The following is a 23,304-nucleotide window of genomic DNA, read 5'->3' on the forward strand; positions in this document are numbered from 1 at the left end:
CTTGAGTAAGCTTCACGGCCTCACCAGAAAGCTATCTGAAGGCTTGGATCGAACGGAGGAGGATGGGAAAGGGGCTGGCCATGGTGGTTGCTCTCGGTGTAACACCCCAGGTGTTACCATGGCTAGAGCACACCTTGGCACTAAGGACTGTGAATTATATGGGGTAAAGGCTTAGGGCAACACATAAGAACTTTGGAGATCATGTGCTAATCAAGTTGCCAATGACCTAAGAAGCATTACTCTAATCCTTGCTCACTTACTACCTTGGATAAGAGGGGAGAAGAACCCTAGACCTCTCTTAAACCTTATCTCCCAAAACCCTTGATGAGAGGGAAAAGAGAGTGAACAAGTGTGCAAAACATGAGTAACATTTACCCAAGCCTTAAGTAACCTTATAACCAGCAATGAGGGGAGGGAAATATTGCAAAAAAGACCCCTGGAGAAACCCCAAATCCAATCTCCAAGTGGAGAGAGAGCTAGAGCTCTCTATTTCTCTCTAAGTCCAATTTTTAACCCTAATGTAAAGATCAACCGTGTTCACTTTGAAGATGGCACCAAAACCACTTAGGTTCTATACCAAAAATGTGGTATACCACCTAAGGCACCCTCTGGAAAAAGTGGAAACCGAGACTTGGACGTTTGACAGGTTTTGGCATCAGTTTTGTCGCGGTGTGGGCAGTGAGACAAGCCAGATTTGGCGCCCGTCTATCTCCTGATCTAGGGCGTATCCTCCATTGGAACTCACACATGTGAGATAGCCCTAGGTGCCAGGAAGAGGTCTACGCCGGATTCATGGCAAGATTCGCACGTTTGCGATCTCTGGAGACGTTTGAACAATGGAAGAAACACACCTCCACGTGTTCGATGCTTCCTGTCCGCGCCAGAGCACGCTCACGCGCACCCCCGCATGCCCAGCGCCGCGTCCGAGCCAAGCCAGCGCCATGGCTCGCGCCCGCGCCTATAAAACCCTCCCAGACTTCGGCTGCACTCTTCCGCGCACCCTCAAACCTCACCGGAGTCTAGCTCGCCGTCGTTTGCCCGTGCGCAGCGTGTCCGCGGCCGCCCAATCCCTCTGTCACCGTAGACCGGCCAATAGAGCCATTCCCAACCCCGTCCAGCCCTCGGAGAAGACTGTGCACACCTCCGTGAAGCTCCCCGAGCGAGGAATCGGAGTTTGCTTCGCCGGAGAGGCCAGTCCACGCTCGCCGGAGCTCTCAACCCCGCCGGAGTATGTGGACCGGGTAATCCACTCAACCATCCTTCGATTCCTTGTGCACACGGTCCCTACGTTACCCCGTGAAGCTCACCGTGCCCTTGGATTGAACCAGTTCGCCGTGGTTTGGCCGGTACACTCGCCGCCGACGAGAACACCCGCCTGCGCGCGTGGACCGGGCGATTCCGGCCATCCCCGACGTCAAGCCGTACCTCGACGTGACCGCCAGAGCCTCCCCGAGCCAACCCCACCCTTCGCCGAACCTCCCTCGCCGCCGGTAAGCCGCGCCACCCTTTTCTTTCCCGCGGTTACTGTTTGCATAGGGGGAAGGACTGCGGGTGAGAGGGAGAGAAGGTCAGGGGGTTTTGTGAAATGTCAGAGGCACAAGGGAATAGTGGCGCGAGGGTAGATTTGCGAAGGTTGATTTAGTTTAAACCCAGGGACCTCGGTGTAAACTGTTTTTCCAGAAAACCTTTATTAAATCTGTTTTTAAATTGAACAGAAACTTTGAAAATCCATAACTTTTGTTTAGTTCATCCAAATTTGGTCAAACCAATTTTGTCAGACTCTAAATAATGTAACCTACTTAAGAAAAATATAAAACCCCCTATGTACTATAGAAAACACTAAAGCTCTGATTTAATTATAGTTTTGACCAAAAGCTCAATAATAGGGCAAAAATTAGTTGCACTATTTGACTGGGGTTAGAAAAATTTTGAGAAGTTTATATCTACCTACTAACCCAAATAAAAATGTTAAATCTCTCTGTCCACTCCATTAAGTTAGTTTTTACCCCTTATTCTATAATATGCTTAAGGATAAGGAAAATAGAAAATGTAATTTAAATAATGAACCAGAGAGTACCTCTATTTTTGTTAGGATACTTATTCAATATAGTTCACTGGAAAATATATCATACCATGTTTAGTATAAAATAAGTAGGATCCCTTTTGTTTTAATAAAACAAGTGAAACTTAGAGAAACCCTACAAAAATAACCCCAAAATAAAAACACCCCCACCCTTGGGATAACTAATGTTTTATTAATGAGAACTTAGGAAAAATATGAAATCTGCTGTTTGACATTTTTCAAATAATAATGTAGTAGAAAGTGCCTTTTTGACATTAAACTTAAGAAAATCATAACTAAATAACCACCCCTTAGTTTTCTGTGATTTTTAGCACAGAAGCCTATTGTTACTATTGGATGTCAGCAAAAATAACCTTTAGGACAGAACCCACCCCTAACTAAGAGATGTAGTGTAAAGTGGCCCATTTTGCATAACTATTGTTATTTTTGTTTAAAGCCTAGCCTTTGTACTTTAAGCCTCAAATTCTTAAAACCAGCTAGAACAGCAAAGGGCAACCCACTGTACTTTTTATAGAATTTTTGGAAAATATTAAACCCCTGTCATAGTTCAAACCTACCCTAGAAACCCTAAGTAGAAATTAAGAAAAGGGAAATGAATAGTGGTAATTAATGTCATCTTAAAACCCTTGTAAATTTGTCCACTGAAAATCTATAAAGACAATACAAATCCACTATGTTATCCTAAAAGAAAACCTAAGCCTAAAAGGTAATAAGTATATGTATATATACCACTAGAAGCCCCACATAACCAAGAAACCCTAAGTTACTTCTTGACTTAAATTCTTTTAGTTTAATGTTATTAAATCTTGCATAATCATGACATACATGTTCATTGCATCTCGATAGACTGTAACCTTGCTGACGGAGAGTACATCCTCGTGCCGGAGCAAGGAGCTGCTCAAGAGGTAGCCCCGGATCCAGCACCCGAGCCTGCACCAGAGGACCTGCCTGCCACTGCTTTGGAAGGCAAGCCCCGGTTTTATGCATAACCTGTTATTTATGCTATTTTACTTCCCTTAATGATTGTAGGATTGATTGTGCACTTAGGTGTAGGAATTGTTTGAAACCCTAGTTGCATGATCTCAGGAATCCTTTTGAGATGAATACTAGTATGATAGGTCGAGTAGTTGCTTTATTTAATTAGGATCTCGGTAGAAGACGAGTGATTTTTCTAGCACTCGCGCGAGATCAGGAAATTGATTGTACCCACTTTCACACTATCATGATACTAGTTGGTGGACAACAATCCATGGGGATTGGTTGTTTACGAGATGGGAAAATGGAATAAGGATTAACGTGCGGATACCTGTGTCAAGCGTTTGAACGTACTAAGCACATGCCGAGAAATATGGTAAATCGGTAAGCCTAGTACCTGAGTAAACCTGGCAGTGGACATATCCCCTCACGCGACCTGAGACGAGGTCTCCCATTCCGGTTATGGTGGGTACAAGTGCGGTCACTGCACGACGGCCAGTCGGGGTCAGTGAGGCATTGTACGCCAAGGCGGTGAGCCCTGATCTGCTGACGGGGAATCGATGGGGACGGTTGATGTGTGTGGGGACGGAGTGCCCCTGCATGTCGTGTGTTTAGGTTTACCTTGCAAGGATAAAAACTCGATTCGAATCGTCTGCTTCTCGCAGCTAATGAGACTGCTTGATCCATTGTACTGCATTGAGTAACAAGTGGAATTATGATGAGTTGATATAAGATGCTGATTGCTAATAGTGCTTGCTACTATGTATGAGTAGATAGTACACTTTTAGCCTTAAGAGAGTCACACTTAATTTTGACTAAGTTAAAAACTTGATTTAGAAACTCAGCTAGTGCTTTTGGCAACCAAACCCCACAACCAAATAGCTGCATGTCTAGAGGTAGAGGAGTAGACTCCTCACACCGGGTAAGTCTAGCTGAGTATTAGTATACTCAGCCTTGCTTGTGGCATAATTTTTTTTACAGGTTCTCTGGAGGAAATGGTTGCTGGAATAACTTGGCCGTCCACCTTGCCACTGGGTTGGACTGTCGAGTGGGACCCTGCCTCGGCTGAGGAGGAGTATGAGGAGTGATGGGACAGGCTTCCCCATCTCTCTATTTATTTACCGTTAGTTTATTTCCGCTGCACTTCAAACAATGATGGTTACTTTTGCAAAAACTCCGATGATGATGATGATGATGATGTAATAATTTAATACTCTGACATGTATGGTTTTATGCTTTATTGTATTTGCTCTGTGACTCACCATCGAGTGAGATTGTGGTACTTGATCCTGTCAGTGGCCGTGTCGGACTAGATCCGAGGGATTGACGGGTTATTCCCATTTAAGTGTGGTCTAGCCTCTAAGGCGGGACTTAGGCACTTAAGTTGGAATAATTCGGGCAGTTCCGCCACAGCTGGTATCGGAGCTTGTACCACCACAGAGGAATCAATAAAATGTAAATACCATCAATTTTCCAAGTAAAACTTGATAGAAACAATATTGGATAGATAGTAGGACGAGCAGGATAGACCTAGGACGTGAAGCCTTAGAGTAATAGAAGGGTAGCTAGGTGGCTAAGTAACTAGGCCCTACAGGCCACATTTACAGGATGGGAGTTCTTCCCTATTCCTTTTATCTTGTTGTGAGGTCGTTCAGGACGAGCATGCATGCATTCTTAATTAAGCAAATGGATAACTGAGTAAAGGACTTAAAAACAAGATAACAACCAACTAGGTCCCCAGTGCCTTTTCATTTAACTAGAGAAAGGCTGAGTTTTAGTTTTTCCTTGTTCTTTTTATAATTCTTTTTCTTTTACTTACGCTTGACCGTACACAGATGACTTCCCACGGATCCTCCGATGACGGGAATGCACTGTCCCACACTGACGGGCTTGCACGAGAGGGTTTTCCCCGCATTTTGTGGGAGGTACTTCAGGGGGCCGGATACACGACGCCCCCTCAGTACGCGGTGCAGCAGTTTGAGAAGCACAGCGTGCCCCACTGTAGGGTGAGGATGACCTTGGAGCCTCATCCCCTGCAGCCAGGATGGCGCTCATTGGACTCCGAGTCTTTCGGATACCGAGCGAAGGACACGATCGAGGCGATCGCTCTGCATGGATTGACTACTTTCTGCGGGTTCCATCCTTTGGAGCTGGCTACCCACCCCATTGGCTTGTTCCCCGCTGAGAGGGAGGACGACCCAATGTGGAAGGATCGGGTGGAGCATGCCAAGGATATCTGGGCCATCTACCCAGGACAGACCGCGCACTTGACCGTACGGTGCATGAATGCTCTGTACCGTCTGCAGGTGATGCGCGGTGAGGCGATGTCCCATCTGATGGCACTGCTGGAGGCAACAAAGATTACGTTGGACAACAGAGAGGAACTCGTGGTTGATTTGTCTTAAGAAATGGTGGAGAAGGACTTGCAGGTGGAGCAGCTATCCACGGATATCCAAGAGTTGGAGGAGCTAGTGGGCACCAGGGAGAACACCATCGAGGTTCTAGAGGATCAGCTCATTAACACTCATCAGCAGCTTGCTGAGGCTAACGAGCACCTAGATATGCATCACCAGGAGATCCAGGACCTGGAGGCCAACGAGGACGTCGACATCGATGGAGGAGATGAGCCTGCCTCCAGTGTGGACACTGCTGGCTCGGGAAGACCACCTTCCCCCGAGTCGAGTGTTGCTTCGTTCGCTCACTAGGTGTTCAGGACAGGCTTAGAAGTTGGATAGTCGGACTCCTCGCAGCTAGCTTAGCTTTTGCACCCTTGGGGTACTAGGCTAGATAGAGTTGAGTCATTTTGGGACAATTGATGTAATCATGCTAAACTCTCTTGAAAGCTTGTTTGATGGATGCTGTCATCAGTTTAAATTTGGAAGGAATAATTTGTGCCTTTTAAAATCCTTTTGATTGAAGTTGGAGTCTATCTTGTTGTTTTAACTTTTTCTTCGCGGTAAAATCTGAACTTGGAAATAAGGTGTTAAGTATGTGGTTTTTCAGATGGCCGGGAGGCAGCGTCGTGGCCAGAATGAGCACGTTCCTCCACCGCCACCGCCTCCCACTCTGCAGGAGCTCATGGCTCAGCAGAATGAGATCTTGAGACAGCTGGCTCAACGACAGCCACCACCTCAGCACTATGGTGGTGGAGACCATCAGCGTCACCCCGCAGCGGCTACCTATCAGGAGTTCCTCAGCACCCAGCCTCCATTGTTCACCAGGGCGGAGGACCCACTTGATGCAGATGTATGGTTGCGAGTGGTGGAATCCAAATTCCCGCTACTCCATGGAGCTTGCTCAGAGGTCACCAAAGTCAGGTTCGCCACCCAGCAGCTTCGCGGACCCGCAAGGACTTGGTGGGATCATTTTCTTGCTATGCAGCCAGAGGATCAAGAAGTAGAATGGAGGGAGTTCAAGGCAGCTTTCAGGGGACACCATATACCAGCCGGGATTATGGACCGGAAGCTCAATGAGTTTTTGGCACTCACTCAGGGCAACAGGACAGTGTTGCAATATGCCCAGGCTTTTAATGACCTATGCCAGTATGCTAGGTATCACGCAGATACAGATGAGAAGAAGAGAGACAGGTTCAGGAGGGGGCTCAACACTAAGCTCCGTGACCGTCTCAACACCGTCAGGGCCAACAGTTACAATGAGTTGGTCAACATGGCTATCTCCCAAGAGGACTGCATTACAGCTAGACAGGCAGAGAAGAAGAGGAAGACCCCTGTGGCAGGACCCCCAGCTCAGCCACAGCGCTTCAGGATTGTGTCCGACACCCAGGGCAGGGGACCCCAGCAGCAGCAAGGGCGATGGGTGATCCGACCGCAGCAGCAGCAGCAGGCACCCAACCGCACCCAATTTCCAGCTCAGAGGAGCAATCAGCAGCAGCAGCAGCAGTACCGCCAGGCAAATGACAACAGGTGCTTCACATGTGGCAACACCGGGCATTATGCCAAGAATTGCCCCCGGAACCAGCAGAGGCAGGGGCAGAATGTCAATCAGAACCAAGGCAAGAGACAGAGGGTGCAAGTGAGGCAGGGCAGGCTGAACTTCACCACCATGGCTGATATTCCAGAGGGAGCACCCGTCATGACTGGTATCTTTACAGTTTTGAATTATCCTGCTATTATTCTTTTTGATTCTGGTGCATCGCATAGTTTTATCAGTGCCAAGTTTAGTGCCAAGTGCCAATTACCTTTTCACCACACCAATGGAGGTATCACAATTTCAACCCCAGGAGGCAGGATTGCCACCTACCAAATTAACAAGAATGTGTCTATAAAGTTTGGTAGTCTGATAATTAAAACCAACCTCCTCATTTTGGGGTTGGATAGTGTGGATATCATATTGGGAACTGATTGGTTGACCAGAAATCAGGCTGTGATAGATATTGCAGCTAGAGCCATTGAGGTGCACTCACCAACTTGTGGTGGAACCACACTATATTTGCCTGACCAGGGTTGTACCCGATCTTGTGCCTTTGTTATGTTAGAATCCCCAGTGGACAAGATCCCAGTGGTCCGTGACTACCCGGATGTGTTTCCGGAAGAATTACCAGGAATGCCACCTGACCGAGACATTGAGTTCGCAATTGAGTTGCAACCCGGGACCGCTCCTATCTCCAAGAGACCCTATAGGATGCCTCCCGCAGAATTGGCAGAATTGAAGAAGCAATTGCAAGAATTGTTGGACAAGGGGTTCATTCGCCCAAGTACTTCACCATGGGGATGTCCAGCATTGTTTGTGAAGAAAAAGGATGAGAGTTAGAGGATGTGTGTTGACTACCACCCTCTTAATGCAGTGACTATCAAGAACAAATACCCACTGCCCCGTATTGATGTTCTGTTCGATCAGTTGGTAGGAGCCAAGGTATTCTCCAAAATAGACCTTCGCTCAGGGTACCATCAGATCAAGATCCGTGCCAGCGATATTCCCAAGACGGCTTTCTCTACCAGATATGGGTTGTATGAATTTTTGGTGATGTCTTTTGGGCTGACCAATGCCCCGGCTTATTTTATGTACCTGATGAACTCAGTGTTTATGCCAGAATTGGATAAGTTCGTGGTCGTTTTCATTGATGATATTCTGGTCTATTACAAGAATGAAGACGAACATACTGAGCACCTGCACATCGTGCTTCAGCGGCTGCGCGATCATCATCTTTATGCTAAGTTGTCTAAATGTGAGTTCTGGCTGAAGGAAATCAAATTCTTGGGTCATACAATTTCTCAGGATGGGATATCAGTTGATCCTGAGAAGGTACAAGAAGTGATGGATTGGAAACCCCCGACTACAGTGAGACAGATTCGGAGTTTTCTGGGATTGGCAGGGTATTATCGACGATTTATTCCGGATTTCTCCAGGATTGCCAAACCAATGACTGAACTGTTAAAGAAGGGAGTCAAGTATAATTGGAGCCAAAAGTGTGAAGATGCCTTTCACATTTTGAGGCAGCATTTGACAACAGCCCCAGTGTTGTCTCAACCTGACAACACCAAGCCATTTGAAGTTTATTGTGATGCTTCTGGTACTGGATTGGGATGTGTCTTGTTGCAAGAAAACAGAGTCATTGCTTATGCTTCCCGGGCACTCAGGCCCCATGAGCAAAACTACCCTACCCATGATCTGGAATTGGCAGCTGTGGTTCATGCTCTTAAGATATGGAGACACTACTTGATGGGAGCTCACTGTAACATCTACACTGATCACAAGAGTCTCAAATACATCTTCACTCAGGCAGATCTGAACATGAGGCAAAGGAGATGGTTGGAATTAATCAAGGACTATGATTTGGAGGTGCATTACCACCCTGGTAAGGCCAATGTTGTGGCAGATGCTTTGAGCAGAAAGGCCCAGTGCAATTGTATGAGCATGGATGCAAGAGTCACCACCCTGTGCGATGAGTTGTGCAAGCTGAACCTGGAAGTTGTTTCTTCGGGTGACCTAAGCTATATCTCGGTAGAGCCCACATTGTAAGAACAGATAGTCAGGGCACAGGTTGAGGATAAGGGTGTTCAGGTTATCAAAGATATGATCAAGCAAAAGGCAGAAAAATACAAGTGTTTCCGACAGGACAGCAAGGGAATTCTATGGTTTGGAGATCGATTGGTTGTTCCTAAGGACCCTAAGCTCAGAAAGAAGATACTGGATGAAGCTCACCTTTCCAAATTCTCCATGCACCCTGGTAGCAACAAGATGTACCATGATCTCAGATCTCTATATTGGTGGACTAGAATGAAAAGGGAAATTGCCAAGTACATATCCGAGTGTGACACCTGCCAGAGAATCAAAGCTAGTCATTTGAAGGCAGCAGGCCCTTTGCAACCCCTTTCCATACCATCTTGGAAATGGGAGGACATTTGCATGGACTTCATAGCGGGATTACCCAATACCTCCAGGCACCATGATTCTATTTGGGTTATTGTGGACAGGTTGACCAAGACCGCTCATTTCTTGCCAGTGCACACCACCCACAAGACAGAAAAGTATGCAGAAATTTATGTTGATCAAATAGTACGATTGCATGGTATTCCAAAGACCATCATATCTGACAGAGGAGCACTGTTTGTGGCACGCTTTTGGGAGAAACTGCAAGAATCACTTGGGACCCAAGTAATCCGAAGCTCAACATATCACCCTCAAACAGATGGCCAGACAGAAAGGGTGAATCAGATTTTGGAAGACATGTTGCGAGCATGTGCACTACACTACGGGAAGGATTGGGACAAGTGTCTTTCCTTAGCAGAGTTTTCCTACAATAACAGCTATCAGTCCAGTCTGAAGATGGCACCTTTTGAAGCCTTATATGGGAGAAGGTGTAGGACCCCACTAAATTGGTCTCAAGCGGGAGAAAGGGAAATTTTTGGGCCAGACTTGGTACTCGAGGCAGAGGCAAAGGTCAGGGTTATTACCAAGAACTTAGAAGCTGCTCAGGCCAGGCAAAGGAGCTATCATGATAAGAGGCGGAAGCCTCTACAGTTTGAGGTGGGAGATCATGTCTATCTTAAGGTATCACCCACCAAGGGTGTCCAGAGATTCGGGATCAAGGGCAAGTTAGCTCCTCGCTACATTGGACCCTATGAGATCAAGGCAAGTTGTGGACCCGTAGCCTACCAATTGGAATTACCACCTCACCTGTCAGCAGTTCATAATGTGTTCCATGTATCTCAGCTACGGAAATGTGTTCGTCTACCCACTGAAGTACTACCGGAACCAGACCTTGTGATAGAACCAGATTTGTCCTACCAAGAGCACCCCGTCAAGGTATTAGATCAAAAGGAAAGATCAACTCGGGCAAGGTCGGTCAGAATGTATAAAGTTCAGTGGAGTCACCATTCAGCAGAAGAAGCTACATGGGAGACTGAGGATATTCTACGCTCTCGCTTCCCCGACTTTCTGCCCAAAGGAGTCGGTACGTAACCCCCAAAACCCCACCCCCACCTGCCCTTTGAATTCAATTATAAGAAAAACTTAGATAACAAGGATAGTCTAAGTTGTGGATTTAACTTAAGAAGGGCTTCCTTCTGAAGTTGCAAAGAGGATGACATTCGAAGAGCAGTTAATAAGAGAAACTTAAGTATAAAGGAAGAACAACACCAGCACACCTTCAAGCACCCTCCAAGGGACTCTACCTAAAATCTCGGGACGAGATTCCTTTAAGGGGGGAGGGCTGTAACACCCCAGGTGTTACCATGGCTAGAGCACACCTTGGCACTAAGGACTGTGAATTATATGGGGTAAAGGCTTAGGGCAACACATAAGAACTTTGGAGATCATGTGCTAATCAAGTTGCCAATGACCTAAGAAGCATTACTCTAATCCTTGCTCACTTACTACCTTGGATAAGAGGGGAGAAGAACCCTAGACCTCTCTTAAACCCTATCTCCCAAAACCCTTGATGAGAGGGAAAAGAGAGTGAACAAGTGTGCAAAACATGAGTAACATTTACCCAAACCTTAAGTAACCTTATAACCAGCAATGAGGGGAGGGAAATATTGCAAAAAGACCCCTGGAGAAACCCCAAATCCAATCTCCAAGTGGAGAGAGAGCTAGAGCTCTCTATTTCTCTCTAAGTCCAATTTTTAACCCTAATGTAAAGATCAACCGTGTTCACTTTGAAGATGGCACCAAAACCACTTAGGTTCTATACAAAAAATGTGGTATACCACCTAAGGCACCCCCTGGAAAAAGTGGAAACCGAGACTTGGACGTTTGACAGGTTTTGGCATCAGTTTTGTCGCGGTGTGGGCAGTGAGACAAGCCAGATTTGGCGCCCGTCTATCTCCTGATCTAGGGCGTATCCTCCATTGGAACTCACACATGTGAGATAGCCCTAGGTGCCAGGAAGAGGTCTGCGCCGGATTCTTGGCAAGATTCGCACGTTTGCGATCTCTGGAGACGTTTGAACAATGGAAGAAACACACCTCCACGTGTTCGACGCTTCCTGCCCGCGCCAGAGCACGCTCACGCGCGCCCCCGCATGCCCAGCGCCGCGTCCGAGCCAAGCCAGCGCCATGGCCCGCGCCTGCGCCTATAAAACCCTCCCAGACTTCGGCTGCACTCTTCCGCGCACCATCAAACCTCACCGGAGTCTAGTTCGCCGCCGTTTGCCCATGCGCAGCGTGTCCGCGGCCGCCCAATCCCTCTGTCACCGTAGACCGGCCAATAGAGCCATTCCCAACCCCGTCCAGCCCTCGGAGAAGACTGTGCACACCTCCGTGAAGCTCCCCGAGCGAGGAATCGGAGTTTGCTTCGCCGGAGAGGCCAGTCCATGCTCGCCGGAGCTCTCAACCCCGCCGGAGTACGTGGACCGGGTAATCCACTCAACCATCCTTCGATTCCTTGTGCACACGGTCCCTACGTTACCCCGTGAAGCTCACCGTGCCCTTGGATTGAACCAGTTCGCCGTGGTTTGGCCGGTACACTCGCCGCCGACGAGAACACCCGCCTGCGCGCGTGGACCGGGCGATTCCGGCCATCCCCGACGTCAAGTCGTACCTCGACGTGATCGCCAGAGCCTCCCCGAGCCAACCCCACCCTTCGTCGGACCTCCCTCGCCGCCGGTAAGCCGCGCCACCGTTTTCTTTCCCGCGGTTACTGTTTGCATAGGGGGAAGGACTACGGGTGAGAGGGAGAGAAGGTCAGGGGGTTTTGTGAAATGTCAGAGGCACAGGGGAATAGTGGCGCGAGGGTAGATTTACGAAGGTTGATTTAGTTTAAACCCAGGGACCTCGGTGTAAACTGTTTTTCCAGAAAACCTTTATTAAATTTGTTTTTAAATTGAACAGAAACTTTGAAAATCCATAACTTTTGTTTAGTTCATCCAAATTTGGTCAAACCAATTTTGTCAGACTCTAAATAATGTAACCTACTTAAGAAAAATATAAAACCCCCTATGTACTATAGAAAACATTAAAGCTCTGATTTAATTATAGTTTTGACCAAAAGCTCAATAATAGGGCAAAAATTAGTTGCACTATTTGACTGGGGTTAGAAAAATTTTGAGAAGTTTATATCTACCTACTAACCCAAATAAAAATGTTAAATCTCTCTGTCCACTCCATTAAGTTAGTTTTTACCCCTTATTCTATAATATGCTTAAGGATAAGGAAAATAGAAAATGTAATTTAAATAATGAACCAGAGAGTACCTCTATTTTTGTTAGGATACTTATTCAATATAGTTCACTGGAAAAATATATCATACCCTGTTTAGTATAAAATAAGTAGGATCCCTTTTGTTTTAATAAAACAAGTGAAACTTAGAGAAACCCTACAAAAATAACCCCAAGGTAAAAACACCCCCACCCTTGGGATAACTAATGTTTTATTAATGAGAACTTAGGAAAAATATGAAATCTGCTGTTTGACATTTTTCAAATAATAATGTAGTAGAAAGTGCCTTTTTGACATTAAACTTAAGAAAATCATAACTAAATAACCACCCCTTAGTTTTCTGTGATTTTTAGCACAGAAGCCTATTGTTACTATTGGATGTCAGCAAAAATAACCTTTAGGACAGAACCCACCCCTAACTAAGAGATGTAGTGTAAAGTGGCCCATTTTGCATAACTATTGTTATTTTTGTTTAAAGCCTAGCCTTTGTACTTTAAGCCTCAAATTCTTAAAACCAGCTAGAACAGCAAAGGGCAACCCACTGTACTTTTTACAGAATGTTTGGAAAATATTAAACCCCTGTCATAGTTCAAACCTACCCTAGAAACCCTAAGTAGAAATTAAGAAAAGGGAAATGAATAGTGGTAATTAATGTCATCTTAAAACCCTTGTAAATTTGTCCACTAAAAATCTATAAAGACAATACAAATCCACTATGTTATCCTAAAAGAAAACCTAAGCCTAAAAGGTAATAAGTATATGTATATATACCACTAGAAGCCCCACATAACCAAGAAACCCTAAGTTACTTCTTGACTTAAATTCTTTTAGTTTAATGTTATTAAATCTTGCATAATCATGACATACATGTTCATTGCATCTCGATAGACTGTAACCTTGCTGACGGAGAGTACATCCTCGTGCCGGAGCAAGGAGCTGCTCAAGAGGTAGCCCCGGATCCAGCACCCGAGCCTGCACCAGAGGACCTGCCTGCCACTGCTTTGGAAGGCAAGCCCCGGTTTTATGCATAACCTGCTATTTATGCTATTTTACTTCCCTTAATGATTGTAGGATTGATTGTGCACTTAGGTGTAGGAATTGTTTGAAACCCTAGTTGCATGATCTCAGGAATCCTTTTGAGATGAATACTAGTATGATAGGTCGAGTAGTTGCTTTATTTAATTAGGATCTCGGTAGAAGACGAGTGATTTTTCTAGCACTCGCGCGAGATCAGGAAATTGATTGTACCCACTTTCACACTATCATGATACTAGTTGGTGGACAACAATCCATGGGGATTGGTTGTTTACGAGATGGGAAAATGGAATAAGGATTAACGTGCGGATACCTGTGTCAAGCGTTTGAACGTACTAAGCACATGCCGAGAAATATCGTAAATCGGTAAGCCTAGTACCTGAGTGAACCTGCCCGCAGATTGCCCTCCTCACGCGACCTGAGACGAGGTCTCCCATTCCGGTTATGGTGGGTACAAGTGCGGTCACTGCACGACGGCCAGTCGGGGTTAGTGAGGCATTGTACGCCAAGGCGGTGAGCCCTGATCTGCTGACGGGGAATCGATGGGGACAGTTGATGTGTGTGGGGACGGAGTGCCCCTGCATGTCGTGTGTTTAGGTTTACCTTGCAAGGATAAAAACTCGATTCGAATCGTCTGCTTCTCGCAGCTAATGAGACTGCTTGATCCATTGTACTGCATTGAGTAACAAGTGGAATTATGATGAGTTGATATAAGATGCTGATTGCTAATAATGCTTGCAACTATGTATGAGTAGATAGTACTCTTTTAGCCTTAAGAGAGTCACACTTAATTTTGACAAAGTTAAAAACTTGGTTTAGAAACTCAGCTAGTGCTTTTGGCAACCAAACCCCACAGCCAAACAGCTGCATGTCTAGAGGTAGAGGAGTAGACTCCTCACACCGGGTAAGTCTAGCTGAGTATTAGTATACTCAGCCTTGCTTGTGGCATAGTTTTTTTACAGGTTCTCTGGAGGAAATGGTTGCTGGAATAACTTGGTCGTCCACCTTGCCACCGGGTTGGACTGTCGAGTGGGACCCTTCCTCGGCTGAGGAGGAGTATGAGGAGTGATGGGACAGGCTTCCCCATCTCTCTATTTATTTACCGTTAGTTTATTTCCGCTGCACTTCGAACAATGATGGTTACTTTTGCAAAAACTCCGATGATGATGATGATGTAATAATTTAATACTCTGACATGTATGGTTTTATGCTTTATTGTATTTGCTCTGTGACTCACCATCGAGTGAGATTGTGGTACTTGATCCTGTCAGTGGCCGTGTCGGACTAGATCCGAGGGATTGACGGGTTATTCCAATTTAAGTGTGGTCTAGCCTCTAAGGCGGGGCTTAGGCACTTAAGTTGGAATAATTCGGGCAGTTCCGCCACACTCGGGTGGCACTGGCGGGTCGCGGGGAGGTCACCGGAGCTAAGGGCTGGCTCGGGCAAGTCAGGCGAGGTACGGGGGAGGCAACGGGGAAGGCAGCCGAGCACTGGGGCGGGCCTTATAGCCGTGGCGCGGGCGTCGTCACGGGCGGCCGCGGGCGCGCGGGGGTTCGCGCACGGGCGTGCTCTGAGCGCGCCCCCGGATGTCAGCCCACGTCGAACACGTGGAAGCTTGCTTCTGCCATGGTTCAACAGCGGATTTGAGCACCAAAGCGTGCGTATCTTGGCAAAGTCACTGTGTACGGTCGCTTCCCTGCTCCATATCCTACCTTTTTGCTGTGAGTTCCAAGTCGAGATACGGTCGGGGTAGGGAGATAGAGGGGTGAGAAGTTGGCTGTGTCAGCTAGGTCCAAGCCGAGACAAAAATGGTGTCAAGTCGTGTCTAGCGCCCTAGGGTAGGTGTCATCTCTTTCCAGGGTATTCTATGGTTAATTTGGCGCCACTTTGTCAATTGGGTCGAAGGGTTTTGAAATTTGGATTAAGGTGAACATGTGGAATCTTTGTTCAAGGGTTAGTTTTCATACTTAGGCAAAATCTGAATTCTCCCTTGTGCTGAACCTTAGGTGAACTTTTTAGGACTTTTCTGAAAACTTTTTGGGGGTACTTCCTTACTATTAATTGTAGGTTATGAAGTATATTACAACTTTTATATTTGGCTCAAGCCATGATCATAAGGTTTACATGCCCTTTTGATCCTAGCTTCAATTAGGGTTCCTATTGCCCAAGAGGGGTTTGCTTTAGGGTTTTGGGACATTCCCCACTTAGATGTGCATGACAAGCTAGGGCATGATATCCAAGATAGTTTGCACTTACTTAGGACCTTGAATTCCAAGTTTGAGGTACTTTGCCCAAATAAATCCTCATGTGATAATAGGTTAAAAGGGGTAGCCCTGCGTGGACTCCCTGAGTAACACTTGGGGTGTTACAGCCCTCCCCCCTTAAAGGAATCTCGTCCCGAGATTTTAGGTAGAGTCCCTTGGAGGGGTGCTTGAAGGTGTGTTGGTGCTACTCTTTCTTGATACTCAAGTTTCTCTTGTTAACTGCTCTTCGAATGTCATTCTCTTTGCAACTTCAGAAGGAAGCCCTTCTTAAGTTAACTCCACAATTTAGACTATCCTTGTTATCTAAGTTTTTCTAATAATTGAATTCAGAGGGCAGGTGGGGGGGTGATGTTCTGGGGTTACGTACTGACTCCTTTGGGCAGAAAGTCGGGGAAGCGAGAGCGTAGAAAATCCTCAGTCTCCCACGTAGCTTCCTCTGTTGAATGGTGACTCCACTGAATTTTATACATTTTAATTGATCTTGCCCGCGTTGACCTTTCTTTCTGATCCAGTACCTTGACGGGGTACTCTTGATAGGACAAGTCTGGTTCTATCTCAATTTCTGGTTCCGGTAGCACTTCAGTGGGTAGACGAACACATTTCCGCAGCTGAGACACATGGAACACATTGTGACTGCTGACATGTGAGGTGGCAATTCCAATTGGTATGCTACGGGTCCACAAGCTTCCTTGATCTCGTAGGGTCCAATGTAACGTGGAGCTAACTTGCCCTTGATCCCAAATCTCTGGACACCCTTGGTTGGTGATACCTTAAGATAAACATGCTCTCCCACCTCAAACTGTAGAGGCTTCCGCCTCTTATCATGATAGCTCTTTTGCCTGGCCTGAGCAGCTTATAGGTTCTTCTTGATGATCCTGACCTTTGCCTCTGCTTCAAGTACCAAATCTGGCCCAAAAATTTCCCTCTCTCCTGCTTGAGACCAATTTAGTGGGGTCCTACACCTTCTCCCATATAATGCCTCAAAGGGTGCCATCTTCAGACTAGACTGATAGCTGTTATTATAAGAAAACTCTGCCAAGGAAAGACACTTGTCCCAATCCTTTCCGTAGTGTAGTGCACATGCTCGCAACATGTCTTCCAAAATCTGATTCACCCTTTCTGTCTGACCATCGGTTTGGGGATGATAGGCTGAGCTTCGGATGACATGGGTCCCAAGTGATTCCTGCAATTGTTCCCAAAATTGTGCCACAAATGGTGCTCCTCTGTCCGAGACTATAGTCCTTGGTATTCCATGCAGACGAACTATCTGGTCAACGTAGATCTCTGCATACTTCTCTGTCCTGTGGGTGGTGTGCACTGGTAAGAAATGAGCAGTCTTAGTCAATCTGTCCACAATAACCCAAATAGAATCATGGTGCCTGGAGGTATTGGGCAATCCCACTATAAAGTCCATGCAAATGTCCTCCCATTTCCAAGATGGTATGGGAAGGGGTTGCAAAGGGCCTGCTGCCTTCAAGTGACTAGCTTTTATCCTCTGGCAAGTGTCACACTCAGATACGTACTTGGCAATTTCCCTCTTCATTCTGGTCCACCAATATAAAGTTCTGAGGTCATGGTATATCTTATTGCTACCAGGGTGCATGGAGAATTTGGAAAGGTGAGCTTCATCCAGTATCTTCTTTCTGAGCTCAGGGTCCTTGGGAACAACTAATCGGTCTCCAAACCATAAAATTCCCTTGCTGTCCTGACGGAAGCACTTGTATTTCTCTGCCTTTTGCTTGACCATTTCCTTAATCATTTGAGCACCCTTGTCCTCAATCTGTGCCCTGACTATTTGCTCCTGCAATGTGGGCTCCACCGAGATATAACTCAATTCACCGGAAGGAACAACTTCCAGGTTCAGCTTGCACAACTCATCGCACAGGGTGGTAACTCTTGCATCCATGCTCATACAATTGCACTGGGCCTTTCTGCTCAAGGCATCTGCCACAACATTGGCTTTGCCAGGATGGTAGTGCACCTCCAAATCATAGTCCTTGATTAACTCTAACCATCTCCTCTGCCTCATGTTCAGATCTGCCTGAGTGAAGATGTATTTGAGGCTCTTATGATCAGTGTAGATGTTACAGTGAGCTCCCATCAAGTAGTGTCTCCATATCTTAAGAGCATGAACCACAGCTCCCAATTCTAGATCATGTGTGGGGTAGTTCTGCTCATGGGGCCTGAGGGCTCGGGAAGCATAAGCAATCACTCTGTTATCTTGCATCAAGACACATCCCAATCCTGTACCAGAAGCATCACAATAAACTTCGAAGGGCTTGGTGTCGTCAGGTTGAGCCAGCACTGGGGCTGTTGTCAAATGCTGCCTCAAAGTATGAAAGGCATCCTCACACTTTTGGTTCCAATCATACTTGACTCCCTTCTTCAATAACTCAGTCATTGGCTTGGCAATTCTGGAGAAATCCGGAATAAATCGTCGATAATACCCGGCCAATCCTAGAAAACTCTGAATCTGTCTCACTGTAGTCGGGGGTTTCCAATCCATTACCTCTTGTACCTTCTCAGGATCAACTGATATCCCATCCTGAGAAATTGTGTGACCCAAGAATTTGATCTCCTTCAGCCAGAATTCGCATTTAGACATCTTAGCATAAAGACGATGATCGCGCAGTCGCTGAAGCACGATGTGCAGGTGCTCAGTATGTTCGTCTTCATTCTTGGAATAGACCAGAATATCATCAATGAAAACGACCACGAACTTATCCAATTCTGGCATAAACACTGAGTTCATCAGGTACATGAAATAAACCGGGGCATTGGTCAGCCCGAAAGACATCACCAAAAACTCATACAACCCATATCTGGTAGAGAAGGCCGTCTTGGGAATATCGCTGGCACGGATCTTGATCTGATGGTAACCTGAGCGAAGGTCTATCTTGGAGAATACCTTGGCTCCTACCAACTGATCAAACAGAACATCAATACGGGGTAGCGGGTATTTGTTCTTGATAGTCACCGCATTGAGAGGGCGGTAGTCAACACACATCCTCAAACTCTCATCCTTTTTCTTCACAAATAAGGCTGGACATCCCCATGGTGAAGTACTTGGGCGAATAAACCCCTTGTCCAACAACTCTTGCAATTGCTTCTTCAATTCAGCCAATTCCGTGGGAGGCATCCTATAGGGTCTCTTGGAGATAGGAGCAGTCCCAGGTTGCAACTCGATTGTGAACTCAATGTCTCGGTCAGGTGGCATCCCCGGCAATTCATCTGGAAACACATCCGGATAGTCACAGACCACTAGGATCTTTTCTACTGGGGATTCTAACATAACAAGGGCACAAGAACGGGTACAACCCTGGTCCGGCAAATATAGTGTGGTTCCACCACAAGTTGGTGAGTGCACCTCAATGGCCCTAGCTGCAATATCCATCACAGCCTGATTTCTGGTCAACCAGTCAGTTCCCAATATGACATCGACACTTTCCAAACCCAAAATGAGGAGGTTGGTTTTAATTATCAGACTACCAAACTTTATAGGCACATTCTTGTTAATTTGGTAAGTGGCAACCCTGCCGCCTGGTGTTGAAATTGTGATACCCCCATTGGTGTGGTGAAAAGGTAATTGGCACTTGGCACTAAATTTGGCACTGATAAAACTATGCGATGCACCAGAATCAAAAAGAATAATGGCAGGATAATTCAAAACTGTAAAGATACCAGTCATGACGGGTGCTCCCTCTGGAATATCGGCCATGGTGGTGAAGTTTAACCTGCCCTGCCTCACTTGCACCTTTTGCCTCTTGCCTTGATTCGGATTGACATTCTGCCCCTGCCTCTGCTGGTTCCTGAGGCAATTCTTGGCGTAATGTCCGGTGCTACCACATGTGAAACACCTGTTATCATTTGCCTGGCGGTACTGCTGCTGCTGGTTGTTCCTCTGAGCTGGAAACTGGGTGCGGTTGGGTGCCTGCTGCTGCTGCTGTGGTCGAATCACCCATCTTCCTTGCTGCTGCTGGGGTCCCCTGTTCTGAGTGTCGGACATAATCCTGAAGCGCTGTGGCTGAGCTGAGGGTCCTGCCACAGGGGTCTTCCTCTTCTTTTCTGCCTGTTGAGCTGTAATGCAGTCCTCCTGGGAGATAGCCATGTTGACCAACTCATTGTAACTGTTGGCCCTGACGGTGTTGAGACGATCACGGAGCTTAGTGCTGAGCCCCCTCCTGAACCTGTCTCTCTTCTTCTCATCTGTGTCTGCGTGATATCCAGCATACTGGCACAAGTCATTAAAAGCCTGGGCATACTGCAACACGGTCCTGTTGCCCTGAGTGAGTGCCAAAAATTCATTGAGCTTCCGGTCCATAATTCCGGCTGGTATATGATGTCCCCTGAAAGCGGCCTTGAACTCTCTCCACTCCACCTCTCGATCCTCTGGCTGCATAGCAAGAAAATGGTCCCACCAAGTCCTTGCGGGTCCGCGAAGCTGCTGGGTGGCGAACCTGACTTTAGTGACCTCTGAACAAGCTCCATGGAGTAGCGGGAATTTGGATTCCACCACTCGTAACCACACATCTGCATCAAGTGGGTCCTCTGCCCTTATGAACAATGGTGGCTAGGTACTGAGGAACTCCTGATAGGTAGCTGCCGCAGGGTGACGCTGATGGTCTCCACCACCATAGTGTTGCGGTGGTGATTGACGCTGAGCTAGCTGCCTCAAGATCTCATTCTGCTGAGCCATCAGCTCCTGCAGAGTGGGGGTGGTGGTGGTGGTGGAGGAACGCGCTCATTCTGGCCACGACGCTGCCTCCCGGCCATCTAAAAAACCACATATATACTTAACACAATATTTCCAATTTCCAGATTTAATCGCGACGAAAAGAGTCAAAAGCAAAATGATAGACTCCACTTCAACAAAAGGATTTAAAAAGGCATAACTTTTTCCTTCCAAATTTAAAACTGATAACAGCATCCATCAAGAATGCTTCCAAAAGAGTTTATCATGATTACATCATTGGTCCCAAAAAGACTCAACTCTATCTAGCCTAGTACCCCAAGGGTGCAAAAGCTAAGCTAGCTGCGAGGAGTCCTACCATCCAACTTGTAACCCTATCCTGAACACCTAGTGAGCGAACGAGGCAACACTCGACTCGGGGGAAGGTGGTCTCCCTGAGCCAGCAGTGTCCACACTAGAGGCAGGCTCATCTCCTCCCTCGATGTCGACGTCCTCGTTGGCCTCCATGTCCTGGATCTCCTGGTGATGCATATCCAGGTGCTCATTAGCCTTAGCAAGCTGTTGCTGAGTATTAATAAGCTGATCCTCGAGAACCTCGATGGTGTTCTCCCTGGTGCCCACTAGTTCCTCCAACTCTTGGATATCAGTAGACAGCTGCTCCACCTGCAAGTCCTTTTCCACCATTTCAGTGGACAAGTCAACCACAAGCTCCTCCCTGTTGTCCAAAGTAATCTTTGTCGCCTCCAATAGTGCCATCAGATGGGACATCGCCTCACCGCGCATCACTTGCAGACGGTACAGAGCATTCATGCACCGTACGGTCAAGTGCGCAGTGTGGCCTGGGTAGATGGCCCAGATATCCTTGGCATGCTCCACCCTATCCTTCCACATTGGGTCATCCTCCCTTTCAGCGGGGAACAAGCCAATGGGGTGGGTAGCCAGCTCCAAAGGATGGAATCCGCAGAAGGTGGTCAATCCATGCAGAGCAATCGCCTCGATCGTGTCTTCCGCTCGGTATCCAAAAGACTCGGAGTCCAATGAGCGCCAGCCTGGCTGCAGGGGATGAGGCTCCAAGGTCATCCTCACCCTACAGCGGGGCACTCGGTGCTTCTCGAACTGCTGCACCGCGTACTGAGGGGGTGTCGTGTATCCCGCCCCCTGAAGTACCTCCCACAAAATGCGGGGAAAACCCTCTCGTGCAAGCCCATCAGTGTGGGATAGTGCATTTCCGTCCTCTGAGGATCCGTGGGAAGTCATATGTGTACGGTTAAGCGTAAGTAAAAGAAAAAGAATTTTAAAAAGAACAAGAAAAATAAAACTCAGCCTTTCTTTAGTTAATTAAAATGGTACTGGTGACTTAGTTGGTTATCATCTTGTTTTTAAGTCTTTACTCAAATATCCATTTGTTTAATTAAGAATGCATGCATGCTCGTCCTGAACGACCTCACAACAAGATAAAAGGAGTAGGGAAGAACTCCCATCCTGTAAAGGTGGCCTGTAGGGCCTAATCACTTAGCCACCTAGCTACCCTTCTACCATCCTAAGGCTTCACGTCCTAGGTCTATCCTGCTCGTCCTACTATCTATCCAACATTGTTTCTATCAAATTTTATTTTGGAAAATGATGGTATCTATATTTTATTGATTCCTCTGTGGTGGTACAAGCTCCGATACCAGCTGTGGCGGAACTGCCCGAATTATTCCAAGTTAAGTGCCTGAGCCCCGCCTTAGAGGCTAGACCACACTTAAATGGGAATAATCCGTCAATCCCTCGGATCTAGTCCGACACGGCCACTGACAGGATCAAGTACCACAATCTCACTCGAAGGTGAGTCACAGAGCAAATACAATAAAGCATAAAACCATACATGAAGGAGTGTTAAATTATTACATCATCATCGGAGTTTTGCAAAAGTTGTCATCATTGTTCGAAGTGCAGCGGAAATAAACTAACGGTGAATAAACAGAGAGATGGGGAAGCCTGTCCCATCACTCCTCATGCTCCTCCTCAGCCGAGGCGGGGTCCCACTCGACGGTCCAACCCGGTGGCAAGATGGACGACCAAGTCACTCCAGCAACCATGTCCTCCAGAGAACCTAAAAAAAAAATTATGCCACAAGCAAGGCTGAGTATACTAATACTCGGCTAGACTTACCCGGTGTGAGGAGTCTACTCCTCTACCTCTAGACATGCAGCTGTTTGGCTGTGGGGTTTGGTTGCCAAAAGCACTAGCTGAGTTTCTAAGTCAAGTTTTCACTTTGTCAAAATTAAGTGTGACTCTCTTAAGGCTAAAGATGTACTATCTATTCATACAGAGTAGCAAACATTTTTAGCAATCAACATCTTGTATCATCTCAGCACCATTCCACTTGTTACTTAATGTAGCAGCATGGATCAAGCAGTCTCATTAGCTGCGAGAAGCAGACGATTCGAATCGAGTTTTTAAACCATGCAAGGTAAACCTAAACACACGACATGGCGAGGCACTCCGTCCCCACACACATCAACCGTCCCCATCGATTCCCCGTCAGTAGATCAGGGCTCACCGCCTTGGCATACAATGCCTCACTGACCCCGACTGGCCGTCGTGCAGTGACCGCACTTGTACCCACCATAACCGGAATGGGAGACCTCATCTCAG

Source organism: Zea mays, chromosome 5 (assembly GCF_902167145.1).
Source record: "Zea mays cultivar B73 chromosome 5, Zm-B73-REFERENCE-NAM-5.0, whole genome shotgun sequence".
In the NCBI taxonomy this organism is placed as follows: domain Eukaryota; kingdom Viridiplantae; phylum Streptophyta; class Magnoliopsida; order Poales; family Poaceae; genus Zea; species Zea mays.